Below are 14,193 nucleotides of genomic sequence, written 5' to 3'. Positions count from 1 at the left end.
TAAATGTACTTATACTCTAAGTCATGGGGCTGCTGGGTCAAACAAAATAACGTAGTACATGTTCAAGTGTGCAATAAGCTATTAAAATCCCATTAAAATGTGCTTTCCAACTCACTTCCTGCTACTCACCGAGCCCGGATCACTCTGGCCAAACCGAGTCTAGCTTTGGAGGCTTTTACTCCTTGTCCCTTTGCCTGGAACCCTCTCCTTTGAGGTCTTTTCTGGGCCCCCCATTACTCAATTCTCTGCTCAAATGCCAACCCTGGCATCTCTCTGAGAGAGACTCTGCTTAGTCACTTCTGAGCAATAAGCAAAGCTGTCAAGGAGTCTTTACTGGGGCTCCCTCCATTCCCCAAGCCCTTTTCTCCTTTCTCTCCCCTTTCTCTCTTCCTCTCCTCTTCCTCCCGTCTCCCCCTGACCCTTTAGCCCTTCAGGCACAAATACCCCTCTCTACTTCTCCATGCTCCTCCTTAATCAAAATCTCAACCACTCCAGCCCCAAAGCTCTCTTTCCTGTTACTGCGACCAGCCAATGTCACCCCTGCCATGCCAACCTTACGACCTTCTTGGCCAGCATCACCAAACCTGACCCCTCTGAGAGCAGACATCAGTCCCCTAGAGGGAATCATAATCCAGCCACCATAAACACCAGAGCTAAAGTGATAATTATCAGAAGATGAGGAAAGCTCCTCTCCTAGTCTCTGGGAAGCCAATCAAAGTCTCAGAATAAAAAGTTACATTTAAAAAATTACAATGATCTCCATTCGTTCATTTGTTCATAGATTTCTTCACTCCATCAATCACTTAGTTAGCAAATTTTTATTGTGGGCCCTGGGATGATAGTGGGAGCAGGTAGTACCTCCTACCTTCACAGAATAACTTTCTAGCAGGGGGACTTCACTGGCAGTTCATTGATTGTTTCATTGAAATCACGTTATGTGCCAGAAGGATACAGGGGTATGAGAGTGCCTACAACAGGGACCTTCCAATTAGGTATGGATCCAGGAGGGCTTCTCTGAGGAGGTGACATGTAACCTGAGAAATGAAGGATGAGCAGAAAGGGGGAGGGCATGGCTACCAGGTGGAGGATGCAGGCTGGGGAAAGGACATGAGCAGAAAGAACATGGATGGAGAACAAGGGCTGTGAGGTGAGCCCTGAGACAGGGCAGAAGTCAGACCCTGCAGGGCCATGGAGCACATACTTCGTCCCGGGAGCAAGGGGGAGCCATGGACAGAGTCAAACAGGGATGTGACATGATCCAGTTGACCATGTGAACGAGAGCTCTGGCAGCTCTCTGGTTAATGACTTTCCCCTTCCTTTACCATAGTCCCCAAAAAGTCATGTGTAGGGGTTGGGGTGGGGGGGAGGCTGGGTTTTTCTGGAGGACTTTCCTTATAAACTGCTTTAAATAGGAATGAGAGGAAGCAAACAAGTGATAACTCCATCCATCCAAGCCTTAATATTTCTAAACAAATAAGAATGACGGGCAAAGAAATGTCTGTTTTGCCTCCTCCTCCGAAGCGCCAGGGACTAGTGTGTATTATGCAAATAGATGCCACATGTAAATGGTAACCTGTGGGGCTAATCAGCTAAGGCCAAAGTTCTGCAGGGTCACTGCAGGATCTGGGTGCTAGGGCTGTATCTGACAGAGGTTGTCCTCTCCCCTATGCTCACCCACCTTTGTTGCCCCTTCAGTTCAGTTGCCATCTGTGTGGACACCCAGCACATGATTAAGAAACTTCTCCAGTGGAGCCCTTGCTCAAGAAATGTTGCCACAACTGACAGCCCACTTGGGAGTCATTACGACTATCCTGATCACACTTAGAACCCAACAAATGTGCAAGAGAGAAAGTGATCTCCCAAGACTGTGGGATTACAGTCCAGACGTCATGGGATGTTTGACTCCAAAAGCCTTCATCAGCTGGTCATGAGTTATAGGACTTAAGCATCTCCATAGGAGGTTTCTTTCCCATCCAGGAATGATGTGGTTGTCTATTACCAGCACTTAAATTGGATAAGATCTGTTGGCTGATCAAGTTAGATTTCTTTATTGCATTCTGTATCTCCATGCAGAGACAAGGCTTTTGTACTAGTTATCACTGTGTAGCAATAATACACGTTTAGCATCTCAAAGACCCTGCAGGTCAGGACTCTGGTTATGACTTAATGGGGTCCTCTGTTCAGGATCTCACAGGGGTGCAATCAAGTGTCAGACAGGGCTGCAATTTCATCTGAGGCTCGACTGGGGAAGGATCTGCTTCACGTTTACGTGGGTGATGCCAATATTTCGTTCCTAATGGCCTGTTGGATTTAGGACCTTGGATTCTTGCTGACTGTTGACCAGAGGCTGCCCTTGGCTCCTGGAAGCTGAACTCAGAGGCTTGCTACACAGGTCTCCCCAACACGACCACATACTTCATGAAAGCATCTCAAAATGAGCATTATAACCTTACACTTCCCATCCCCTTTTCATATTATGCTGGTTAAAAACCAGCTGCATGGGCTTCCCTGGTGGCGCAGTGGTTGAGAGTCTGCCTGCCAATGCAGGGGACATGGGTTCAAGCCCTGGTCTGGGAGGATCCCACGTGCCGCGGAGCGGCTGGGCCCATGAGCCGCAATTACTGAGCCTGTGCGTCTGCAGCCTGTGCTCCGCAGCAAGAGAGGCCGTGATGGTGAGGGGCCCGCGCACCGCGATGAAGAGTGGCCCCCACTTGCCGCAACTAGGGAAAGCCCTCGCACAGAAACGAAGACCCAACACAGCCATAAATAAATAAATAAATACTTAAAAAAACAAAAAAACAAAAACCAGCTGCATGTCTCACCCACGCTCCAGGAGAGGGGGCTATACAAGGGTGTGGGAGGTGGGATCACAGGGGGTCACCCTAGAGTCTGCCTACTGTAACTTTGGGAATCTTTCCTCCATTGAAGAGAACAAAATCCTTGGTCACTGGTTCAAGTAACCTGCTATTTGTTTTTTAAAAATTATGTGGTTTTTAAACTAAATAATTAACTTTATTCTTTGAATGATGAAAAAGAATTAGTTATATCACCATAGTCTACAGGGGAATATAAGATTGAATGAGGGTGCAGGCCCAAACTCAGAGATGATACTTAATGAAATAATACAATCACACCATGGGGACTGTGCCCCAAAGTACCCCAACCTAAACACTAACTTGATTGGTTGACCATGGGGTAACCAGCAGGAACCAAGACCAGGGTGTTAGGTGCACAGTTTGAATCTCACCTTTATAATACACTAGCCAAGTGCCCTAAGACAAGTGTTCCTCCCAAGGCCTCTGGTTCTTTATTCAGAAAGTGAGAACAATAATACACTTGTCATAAAGATTTGGGAAAATCCATATAATATAACATGTAATGATGTATGTAACAGAGTTTTAAGTTGGAATGACTCAAATAAAAAATACAAACAAAACCAAATGTCGACAAGGATGTGGAGCATACGGAGCTCTTACATACTGTTGGTATGAGTGTAAACTGGATTAACCATTTTGGAAAATTGTTTGGTGGTTTCTGCTAAAACTAAATACATGTTTACCATGTCTGAGGAATTTAACTCCAAGATATACATATCCTGCAGAAAGGAGTGCTTCTGTATACCTAAAAAACCTGTACACAAATGTTCACAGCAGCTTTATTCACAGCCAAAACGGAAACCACTCAGACATCTACCAACTATCAAAACGATACACTGTAGCATGTTCATACAATGGAATACTACACAGCCAGGAAGAAAAGCACAAACCATGATTGCCTGTGCAACATGGATAAATCATATAAACATACTGTCAAGTTATAGAAGCCGGACACACAAGAATACACATGGTATAAGACCATTTATAAGAAATTGAGGGACTTCACCGGTGGTCCAGTGGTTAAGACTTCGCCTTCCAATGCAGGGGGTATGGGTTCAATCCCTGGTCAGGGAACTAAGATCCCACATGCTGTGGGGTGTGGCCAAAAATTGAAAAAAAAAAAAAAAAGAAATTAAAAAATTGACAAAACTAATCGATGTTGATAGGGATCAGAATAGGGTTCCCTTTGGTGGGGATTGATTAGTAGAGGAAGGAAAGAGCCTTCTGGAGGCTGAAAGTGTTTTATATCTTAATCTAGTTGTTATTTATTTGACCGAAGTAAATAAAAATAAAGTGTTTGGTGTTGATCTCCTAACTCTTCTTGGCAGCAGGCTGCCCTGATTGCCCCACCCCGGGCATCAGGAGAGAGGGCATCCGTCTTTCCCCAGCCCAAGGGCTCTTCAGATGCTGATATTGACCACTGACGCAACCTGGGTGTGCGACTATGTTATTTACTACCTACATGGATTCAATCAGAGGCAGATGGCGACGTGCAGCCTGCATCCTGCTTAGAGTTCTCAAATGCAAAACAAACAAAAATCTCTCCTTCCTCTGCTCTCTCTCTTCCCATCACAGAGGATCTTGCCCACGGCATCCAACCTGGGACCCTCTCAGGTCTCCGCAGCTGCTTCTTTCTCATTATCTTGTGACAGTAACACTGGGGAGATTTGGGGTCCTGAGCCTCTATACTTAGAATCTGAGCAGCCCTTCCTAGTAAAAACCCTATTGCTGGTCTTCTTCCAAAGGTGTGCAAATTGTATCATGCTGTGTGACCACAATGATGTTAATGGCAGATGTTTCCCCTTCCATGTCTCACTGACAGCAGCAGGTGTTAAAACAACTTGGTTTCATTATACTCGTCTTGGGGCAGGACCTTCGGCAGAGGGCTGCTTTCCCCCACTTAACATCTATCTACTCATTTCTACCATATTATTAGACCTCTTTTTTAAAATTTTCTTTTACCCTTCAACACTTAGCACGCTGTAAGCACTCAGTAAATGGGAGCGATTATCACTCCTTGGCAAATACAAGCATTGCAGTCAGTAGAGAAGTGAGCCCCACACTGGAGCAGAAATAACCCAGGCAGAGCTACGGCAGCCTTGCTGAATTCACCCTCAAGATGCTTTGACACCCTCGACTCCGATTCGAGGGACAGCAAGCAACTTTCTGATGAACTTCGCTTCCTTCCAAGACTCCTTGATTTTGAGAAGCCCTAGATCAGTGTTTTTTAATCTAGGCGACTCAAGCCCAATTCGTAGGTCATGAAATGCATTTAGACAGATGCAAACAGCATTTTCAAATATTGCAGTCAAATAGAATGAAATAAAGATCAGCAGAAAGTGAGTGGCATGGTCTTACGCATTGTTTTGTGAAACGTTTCTTTTAGAGGTGCATGTGAGCGCGTGTGTGTGTGTGTGTGTGATGTGTGTGTGTGATGTGTGTGTACTGGGTTGCTTTGTAAAATGTACTTCTTACTGTGAGCCATGATCAAAGCCTTTGAAAGTCCCTGAGCCAGATAATGTATCCACAAGCATCCTGGTCACTGCAAAGATAAATTAATTTAATAAGTTGCCCTCACTCAACTGACTTGTAGAATTGAGTCCCTAAACCAGGGGCTAGTCCCTGACACAATTTGTGGTTGCTCCCACCAAGATACAACCACCCCACAGGAGGCTCTGATAATTACCCTCATTCTGCCCAGTTTAACGTAGAATGGAAACTGCAACCACAGAGATCAATGCAAATTGTTTTAGGTGAAGACACTCTCAGACCTTTTGGGTGGATGATCAACACTTAAAAGGACAGGCTTTCAGAGTCTGGCCTTTTGAGAGATTGGTCACTCATAAGAGGCTCCATTACAGACCAAAGTGAGTGTTGTGCAACTTAGAGCAAAGGCACTTAACCTCTTTGGGCTTCTGCTTTTTTGATGATGAAATAAGGAGTAAGTGGGGCTGAAAGGGGGCAAGGGAGACAGAAGTTACTTTTTTCTTTTTATGCTTCTGTGTTGCTTGATTTCCAATAAGGAGGTGTTACTTTTGTAACTTTAAAATACAAGATTTAAAGTTAACATAAAAGGACAGAGTTGGGCTAGATTGTGATTTCTCAACATTGGAAACTCACATTTCCTTTAAATAAAATGGAAAGTATATGTGCTTGGGCCAACTCTGCAGATGTTGTCCTTTCCCATGTCCATTTCAGACCAGACTCAGGTCACCTATAAGGAAGAAGAGGAGGAAGTGGGGACAGGAGGAAGGAAAAGGAAGAGAAAGCAAAGTCAACTTGAACATATGGTCAAGGAGTGTGGATTTTACTGAAGATTTGGTGGAGATGGGGAGGAGGGAATTACATCACACATCACACAGCCAAACTGCCCAGATACCATCTTGGGACCTAGCTGCTCTGTCTCTCTGCTCCTTTAGTACAGAGACTCAAAAGAGACTGTGCCTCTTTTATTCTCCCCCCCATCCCACTCCTCTGGATTATTCTGTTAGCAACTTGGTTACACTGGGAACCACGATTCCCAGCCTCCTCCTCTGTATATGGTTCTGGGTTAGAGTTGCTGAAAACTGAAGTTGTGCAGGACCAGGGAGACCCAAGTGAAGCAGCAGCCATCGAGCTCTGAAGGTTGTCTTTGGTTAGGGGAGGGGAAAGGCAGACAGATACAGAGGTGCCTGCAGCATCCAGTTTGTCCTTTCTCTTCCCTGCTCTGCATCCAGCTCTTCCCGACCCTGCTGACCAACAGTGATGTCAAGCCCATCTCTAGACACTTAACTGAATTCACACAGGCGACAGCCACAGACTTCTGTAGACTTCCATGGACTTCTACATCAGCCCCTTTCACAGGGCCCCTGTATCAGCTTGGCCCACACCAAGCTTCCAGAATTCTCTTCATCCTCAGCTCCCATTTATGAACCTTTTCTCCCCCAGCTTCTTCCACATCCTTGTATGTTCTGATTCCTATAATGTAGACCGTAGTCCACAGCACCACGTGGTTCTGCTTCCTGACTGGCCCCTCAAAGACACACCAGGGTCTGGCCCCCCAGCCTCAAAGACAGCAGGTATAAAATGGGGCTGGAAGTCTCAATGAAAAGCCAAACCCAGCAGGATCTTAATGTTTGGATAAGGAGTGTGGACTGAATCTTGAGGGCACTAGGGAGCCATAGAATGTGATACACAGGTGTGTGGCATGACTATATTTTTGTTTTTGAAACAAAGTGCTATGAGGAGAATGGATTAGTGGGGAGACAGAGAGACTGTCAGGAGACCAGTGAAAGGGCCTCACACATGTTCCCAAGTTTTTATTTGTATCTATATAGATGGAGAAGTTGTTCAATGAAAGTTAAACTTTAATCATGGCATGAAAGGTAATCAATCACTTGTCAAGCAAATATTTACTATTTCTGGGCTACGGCTCCTCAATGATAGGTGGACGGTCACCTCTTTTTCCATCGGGGATCTAGAACATAAGAACTCCCTGAAATAGTGACAACATGGATCAGATCAACAAATGAACCAGAAAAGATGGATGAGTAACACTGAGATGACAGACAAGAGGGGACAGTTTAAACACTAGCCATGTGGCAGCATCAGGGACCATGTTTGCAGAGGCTGGTCATCAGCAACAATAAGAAAATGCTCCAAAGATGAACATTGAAAAAAAAATGAAAGAGAAAGAAAATTCTCATCTCCTTTGTCATCCAACCACTGCCATTTCAGCTCTGTTCCAACAGTCATATTTCTTTTCAGTTCATCGAGAGCAGACTGTGTGCACACCAATTTTCCAAGCAGTTTTCTGAGGCTACAGCTCAATACAGCATTATCTTTCTGAGAATTAAGCCTTAAAAGAAGCACCTGCATTTTTCCTTATCCACTAGGAAAAGAGAAAAAAATGAGACACGAGGAAGAGAAAGGTGGGTTTTGACTGTATATTCTGTTTCCAGTTTTTTTAAAAAAGATACAGCTGCCTTGAGCATCATTCTTTGGAATTTCTGCTTCGAGGTTTACATTCAATAACAACATTTGATGGAGAAGGGCCCCCGAGAACCTGTAGAGGCGTGTGAATCTGAGCTGGCAGCAGAGAGAGGAGGTGGGGGAAGTTACCCAACAGCCCAGAGAAAATCATTTTCATTTCTTCTGAAATTAAGGGAACTATCTTCATTCCCATCTCATAATAAGGAAGTGGAAAGAAATGATAATGTTGAACTGCAATGGCCTGGGGTGTCCTTTTGTTCCCCCAAGTGGATCCTCTCAGATTGCAGCTTGGAGGAGAGGTTCTTGTGGGTGATAAAGGCTTGGAGAGAGCAAGACCCCAAAACACCAGGCAGAAATTAAGTGATACATATGGTCACCTTATCTTTGATAAAGGAGGCAAGAATATACAGTGGAGAAAAGACAGCCTCTTCAATAAGTGGTGCTGGGAAAACTGGACAGGTACATGTAAAAGTATGAAATTAGAACACTCCCTAACACCATACACAAAAATAAACTCAGAATGGATTAAAGACCTAAATGTAAGGCCAGACACTATCAAACTCTTAGAGTAAAACATAGGCAGAACACTCTATGACATAAATCACAGCCAGATCCTTTTTGACCCACCTCCTAGAGAAATGGAAATAAAAACAAAAATAAACAAATGGGACCTAATGAAACTTAAAAGCTTTTGCACAGCAAAGGAAACCATAAACAAGACCAAAAGACTACCCTCAGAATGGGAGAAAATATTTGCAAATGAAGCAGCTGACAAAGGATTAATCTCCAAAATTTACAAGCTGCATGAGCAGCTCAATAACAAAAACAAACAACCCAATCCAAAAATGGGCAGAAGACCTAAACAGACACTTCTCCAAAGAAGATATACAGATTGCCAACAAACACATGAAAGAATGCTCAACATCATTAATCATTAGAGAAATGCAAATCAAAACTACAATGAGATATCATCTCACACCGGTCAGAATGGCCATCATCAAAAAATCTACAAACGGTAAATGCTGGAGAGGGTGTGGAGAAAAGGGAACCCTCTTGCACTGTTGGTGGGAATGTAAATTGATACAGCCACTATGGAGAACAGTATGGAGGTTCCTTAAAAAACTAAAAATAGAACTACCATACAACCCAGCAATCCCACTACTGGGCATATACCCTGAGAAAACCAGAATTCAAAAAGAGTCATGTACCAAAATGTTCATTGCAGCTCTATTTACAATAGCCAGGACATGGAAGCAACCTAAGTGTCCATCAACAGATGAATGGATAAAGAAGATGTGGCACATATATACAATGGAATATTACGCAGCCATAAAAAGAAACGAAATTGAGATATTTGTAGTGAGGTGGATGGACCTAGAGTCTGTCATACAGAGTGAAGTAAGTCAGAAAGAGAAAAACAAATACCGTATGCTAACACATATATACGGAATCTAAGAAAAAAAAAAGGTAATGAAGAACCTAGGGGTAAGATGGGACTAAAGACACAGACCTACTAGAGAATGGACTTGAGGATATGGGGAGGGGGAAGGGTAAGCTGGGACAAAGTGAGAGAGTGGCATGGACATATATACACTACCAAATGTAAAATAGATAGCTAGTGGGAAGCAGCTGCATAGCACAGGGAGATCAGCTCGGTGCTTTGTGACCACCTAGAGGGGTGGAATAGGGAGGGTGGGAGGGAGGGAGACGCAAGAGGGAAGAGATATGGGAACATATGTATATGCATAACTGATTCACTTTGTTTTAAAGCAGAAACTAACACACCATTGTAAAGAAATTATACTCCAATAAAGATGTTAAAAAAGAAAGAAAGAAAGAAAGAAAGAAAGAAAGAAATTAAGTGATACATGCAATGATGATTCTAAAGTCAGTTCTATTATATTCTGGACAAGGAGGCTTCTATTCTTCTCTCTCTCTCTCTCTCTCTCTCTCGCACACACGTTCACACTCACACCATTCCTTTTAGAAACACTCTATGAATAAACTTGAATAACCATCACCAAGCAGCAGCCTTCCCGCTGCTCCCTTTCACATGGCCCTCCCTCCTGTGAAGTCTCAATCCCCAAATCCACGACAATATCACAGGTCCCTTCCATTCCCTATCCTGCTCCAAAGGACACTGTTGCCTCCGTTTGGCTCCTAAGGTTCTGACTACTTGTTACTCAGTGCCAGGTATGGTGCCAGGTGCTGGAGTCACTGGGGCACCAGAAGAGGCAAGGGCCCTGCCCTTGGAGAATTCTTATTCTATCAGGAGACAGAGATAACAGGTGAATAGATGAACCAGGTACTGTTAGATTGTAAAAAGTGATGTGAAAGAACTAGATGGTGATTTGTAAAGAGTGCCAGAGAGGGAGGGACTTCCCTGGTGGCGCAGTGGTTAAGAATCCGCCTGCCAACGCAGGGGACACAGGTTCGAGCCCTGGCCCAGGAAGATCCCACATGCCGTGGAGCAACGAAGCCCATGTGCCACAACTACTGAGCCTTCACTCTAGAGCCTGAGAGCTATAACTACTGAAACCCACGCACCTAGAGCCCGTGCTCCACAGCAAGAGAAGCCACTGCAATGAGTACCCCGTGCACCACAACGAAGAGTAGCCCCCACTTGCCGCAACTAGAGAAAACCCGTGTGCAGCAATGAAGACCCAACACAGCCAAAAATTAAAATTAATTAATTAATTTTTTTTAAAAAGAAAAAGAGCACCAGAGAGGGAGACTCCCTTTAGCTGGGTGGTCAGGAAAGGTTTTTCTGAAGAGGAATTGAGACCTGCGTAGATGCCAGAAAAAGGAGAAGCCAGAAGGGCACTCTAGGCGAAGGGAATAGCAAGTGCAAAGGTCCTAGGGCAGGAGTGACCTCTGAGAATTTAAAGTTCAGTGAGCTAAGGGGAATGGGTGGGAGCACAGCTGATAAGATCAGAGAGGTAGGCAGGGGCCAGGTTATACAGAGTTTCATAGAATCTGTTCAACTGATGGAGAGCCATGGAGGGATTTTGCCCATGTGTAAGAAGGTCCCTATTTCTTTTTTGGAATGTTCATCATCCTTTTGCCTGAAGTCTTCAAATAATTAGACTGTCTTTGGTTATCAAGATATTTCTATGTATAGATTACTATAAATACTTTAAGTGCTAGGAATTCATACTTGGATTCATAAGCTCTGAATTTTAGAACTAGAAGTAGTCTCTAGAGATCATCTATTTTAATGTCATTTAATATTTTACATTTTCTGATTAAAATTTTTCTTTTGATTATAAACGTGATAAATGCTGAATCCATTGAGAATAGTTGGGTATGACGAATGAAAATCAACTAACTGGCTTAAACCATAAAAGTTATTTATTTATTTATTTATTTATTTAATTTATTTTTGGCTGTGTTGGGTCTTCGTTGCTGCGCGCAGGCTTTCTCTGGTTGCGACGAGCGGGGGCTACTCTTTGTTGCGGTGCGCGGGCTTCTCATTGCAGTGGCTTCTCTTGTTGCGAAGCACAGGCTCTAGGTGCGGGGGCTTCAGTAGTTGTGGCACACGGGCTTCAGTAGTTGTGGCATGCGGGCTCAGTAGTTGTGGCTCACGGGCCCTAGAGCGCAGGCTCAGCAGTTGTGGCACACGGGCTTAGTTGCTCCGCAGCATATGGGATCTTCCCAGACCAGGGCTCGAACCCGTGTCCCCTGCATTGGCAGGCGGATTCTTAACCACTGCGCCACCAGGGAAGCCCATAAAAGCTACTTACTGACCTTTGTTTGACTGAAAAGTTCAACAGTATGTCAGCTACAAGCAAGGCTGGATCCAGCTGCTTGACAATGGTGCCAAGGACCTGCTCTATTTATTGCTCTATTCTACTATCCATAATGTATGCTTTCAGCTAAGGTTGGCTCTCTTTTAATTACAGGATGACCACCTGAATCTCCTATGGTTATAATCTTTTTTGTTAATGCCTGCTGAAAGAGAGGCAGTCTTTATTTCCACTTGCCCTGCTAAGATCCTGAGATTAAATTTAGACCAGCTTAGGTCGTGCACCCACCCCTGCACCAATCACTGTAGCTAAGGGAATGCAAAGACCTCATTGGCTTAGCCCAGGTCATGTGCTCCACCCAGGAAGAACCCAAGGGCTGAAGTCACCTTTTCCAGAAGCACACCAGCTAAGATTAGAGAAGGAATATTCCCCTAAGGCAAAAATGAGGGTCATGTTGCCAAAGTTGGGTGGTGGATGGCTGAGATAGACCTTCAGATCACTTATCAAAGATGAACACTCACACACATAAATACTGATATTGTAGAAGTTATAGTTTACTGAGTTAACTCAAAGGAGTCATCTTCAGCAAGTACTTCTAGTGGCCATCAGGAAGGGGGATTTTATTAGTCATGATACGCTAACAGCTATAACAAACATATCCAAATCTCAGTGACTTAACATAATGACACTGTGTCAAAATGGTCCAAAATAGTGTGGGCTGGAGGGCACTCTGCTCCACACAGTCATTCAGGGACCCAGGCTTCCTGCATCTGATAGCTCCCCCATGCCTGAGGGCCTTGGAGACCTTCATTGGATTTCCTACATCCAGTGAGCAGATGAGGAAAGAAAGAGCACACAGAGAAGGTCTTTAGTCTTCTAGCCTAGAGAAGGCTAGGCACACCTAACCTAGAAGTAACACATGACAGTTTTGGTCTCAGAAGTAACACATGACAGTTTTGGTCTCATGCCACTGGCTAGAACTAGTCACATGGTCCTATCTGGATACAGGATTGCTGGGAAGTGTAGTCTACTGGGTTCTCAGGTAGAGGAGGGGAACATGGATATCAGTGACCACAGCACCTTTCCAACAGTATGTCATTGATCACAGCTTCTGGAATCTTTGCCATTTCTTCCATGTGCTCATTGTAAAAAAAATTTAGAGACCTCAGAAATAACCTTCATTTGATATTTTTATAACTAATCCATGAGAGGAAGTGCATAGTGAAATGTGGTAGATTACTATTCAGAAATATTCACTCCCTATCCCCTGTCCACTAAAAGGATGGAGACTTTGACACTTTTCCCCCATTTTTTGACATCAAATGAGGCCAAGTGACTTGCTTTGGCCAATAGAATGAGGCAGAGGTGACTGAGTGCTGGTTCTGAGTCTAGACCTCAAAGGACCGCTCAGTTTTTGCTGTCCTTTTGTGTTTCTGCTATTGCCACTGGAAGAACATGGTGGGCTAGGGCATTGGTACCAGAGAAAGAATGAGAGATACATGGAACAGAACCACCCCAGCTGATCCTCCCTTAGATTGCCCAGTCTTGATGGCCAGCCCAGCCACCAAGTGTAAGTCCAGCTGAGATCAGCAGAGCCAACCAGCCAAGCCCACCTCCATCAACCAACCCCAACCAACCTGGAAACCCATGAGCTACAGAAGTGCTTCTTTTTACAAACAACCCAATCAAAAAATGGGCAGAAGACCTAAATAGACATTTCTCCAAAGAAGACATACAGATGGCCAACAGGCACATGAAAAGATGCTCAATATCACTAGTTATTAGAGAAATGCAAATCAAAACTACCACTAGGTACTACCTCACACCAATCAGAATGGCCATCATTAAAAGTCTACAAATAATAAATGCTGGAGAGAGTATGGAGAAAAAGAAACCCTCCTACAATGTTGGTGGGAATGTAAATTGGTGCAGCCACTATGGAGAACAGTAGAGAGGTTCCCTAAAAAACTAAAAATAGAGTTACCACATGATCCAGCAATCCCACTCCTGGGCATATACCTGGACAAAACTCTAATTTGAAAAGATACATACACCCCAATGTTCATAGCAGCACTATTTATAATAGCCAAGACATACAAGCAACATAAATGTCCATTGACAGATGAATGGATAAAGTCGATGTGAGATACACACACACACACACACACACACACACACACACAATGGAATACTATTCAGCCATAAAAAAGAATGAAACAATGCCATTTGCAGCAACATGGATGGACTTAGAGATTATCATACTAAGAGAAGTCAGAGAAAAGCAAATATTATATGGTATCACTTATATGTGGAATCTGAAAAAATGATACACATGCCCACTCCTCTCCTCCCTCCTCTCCTACCCAAATCCCCGAGAAGAAATGGGAGGGAGTTACGGGGGACGTGTGCTTGCCTCCAGCACGTTGGGAATGAAAGGACTTGCAGGAGAGCCCCGGAGTCCACAGGGTTTTCGAGGAGCTTCTGTATTCAATAAAAACAGCTATTTGTCTAAAAACAAGTGATACAAATGACTTATTTACAAAATGGAAATAGACTCACAGACATAGAAAACAAACTTATGGCTGCCAAAGGGGATAGTG

At 44.0% G+C, this 14,193-nt stretch overlaps 1 protein-coding gene across 1 annotated transcript in view; it reads right to left on the bottom strand.

The window, feature by feature from the left end:
* The window catches only part of LOC103005732 (beta-adrenergic receptor kinase 2), a 203,196-nt gene that overhangs the window by 133,821 nt on the left and 55,182 nt on the right, over positions 1–14,193 (bottom strand). The gene's annotated exons all lie outside the window — the stretch shown is intronic.

This window comes from Balaenoptera acutorostrata, chromosome 13, assembly GCF_949987535.1.
Source record: "Balaenoptera acutorostrata chromosome 13, mBalAcu1.1, whole genome shotgun sequence".
NCBI lineage: Eukaryota > Metazoa > Chordata > Mammalia > Artiodactyla > Balaenopteridae > Balaenoptera > Balaenoptera acutorostrata.
Note: the sequence above shows the minus strand (reverse complement) of the source record. Positions and strands in the feature narration are given on the sequence as shown.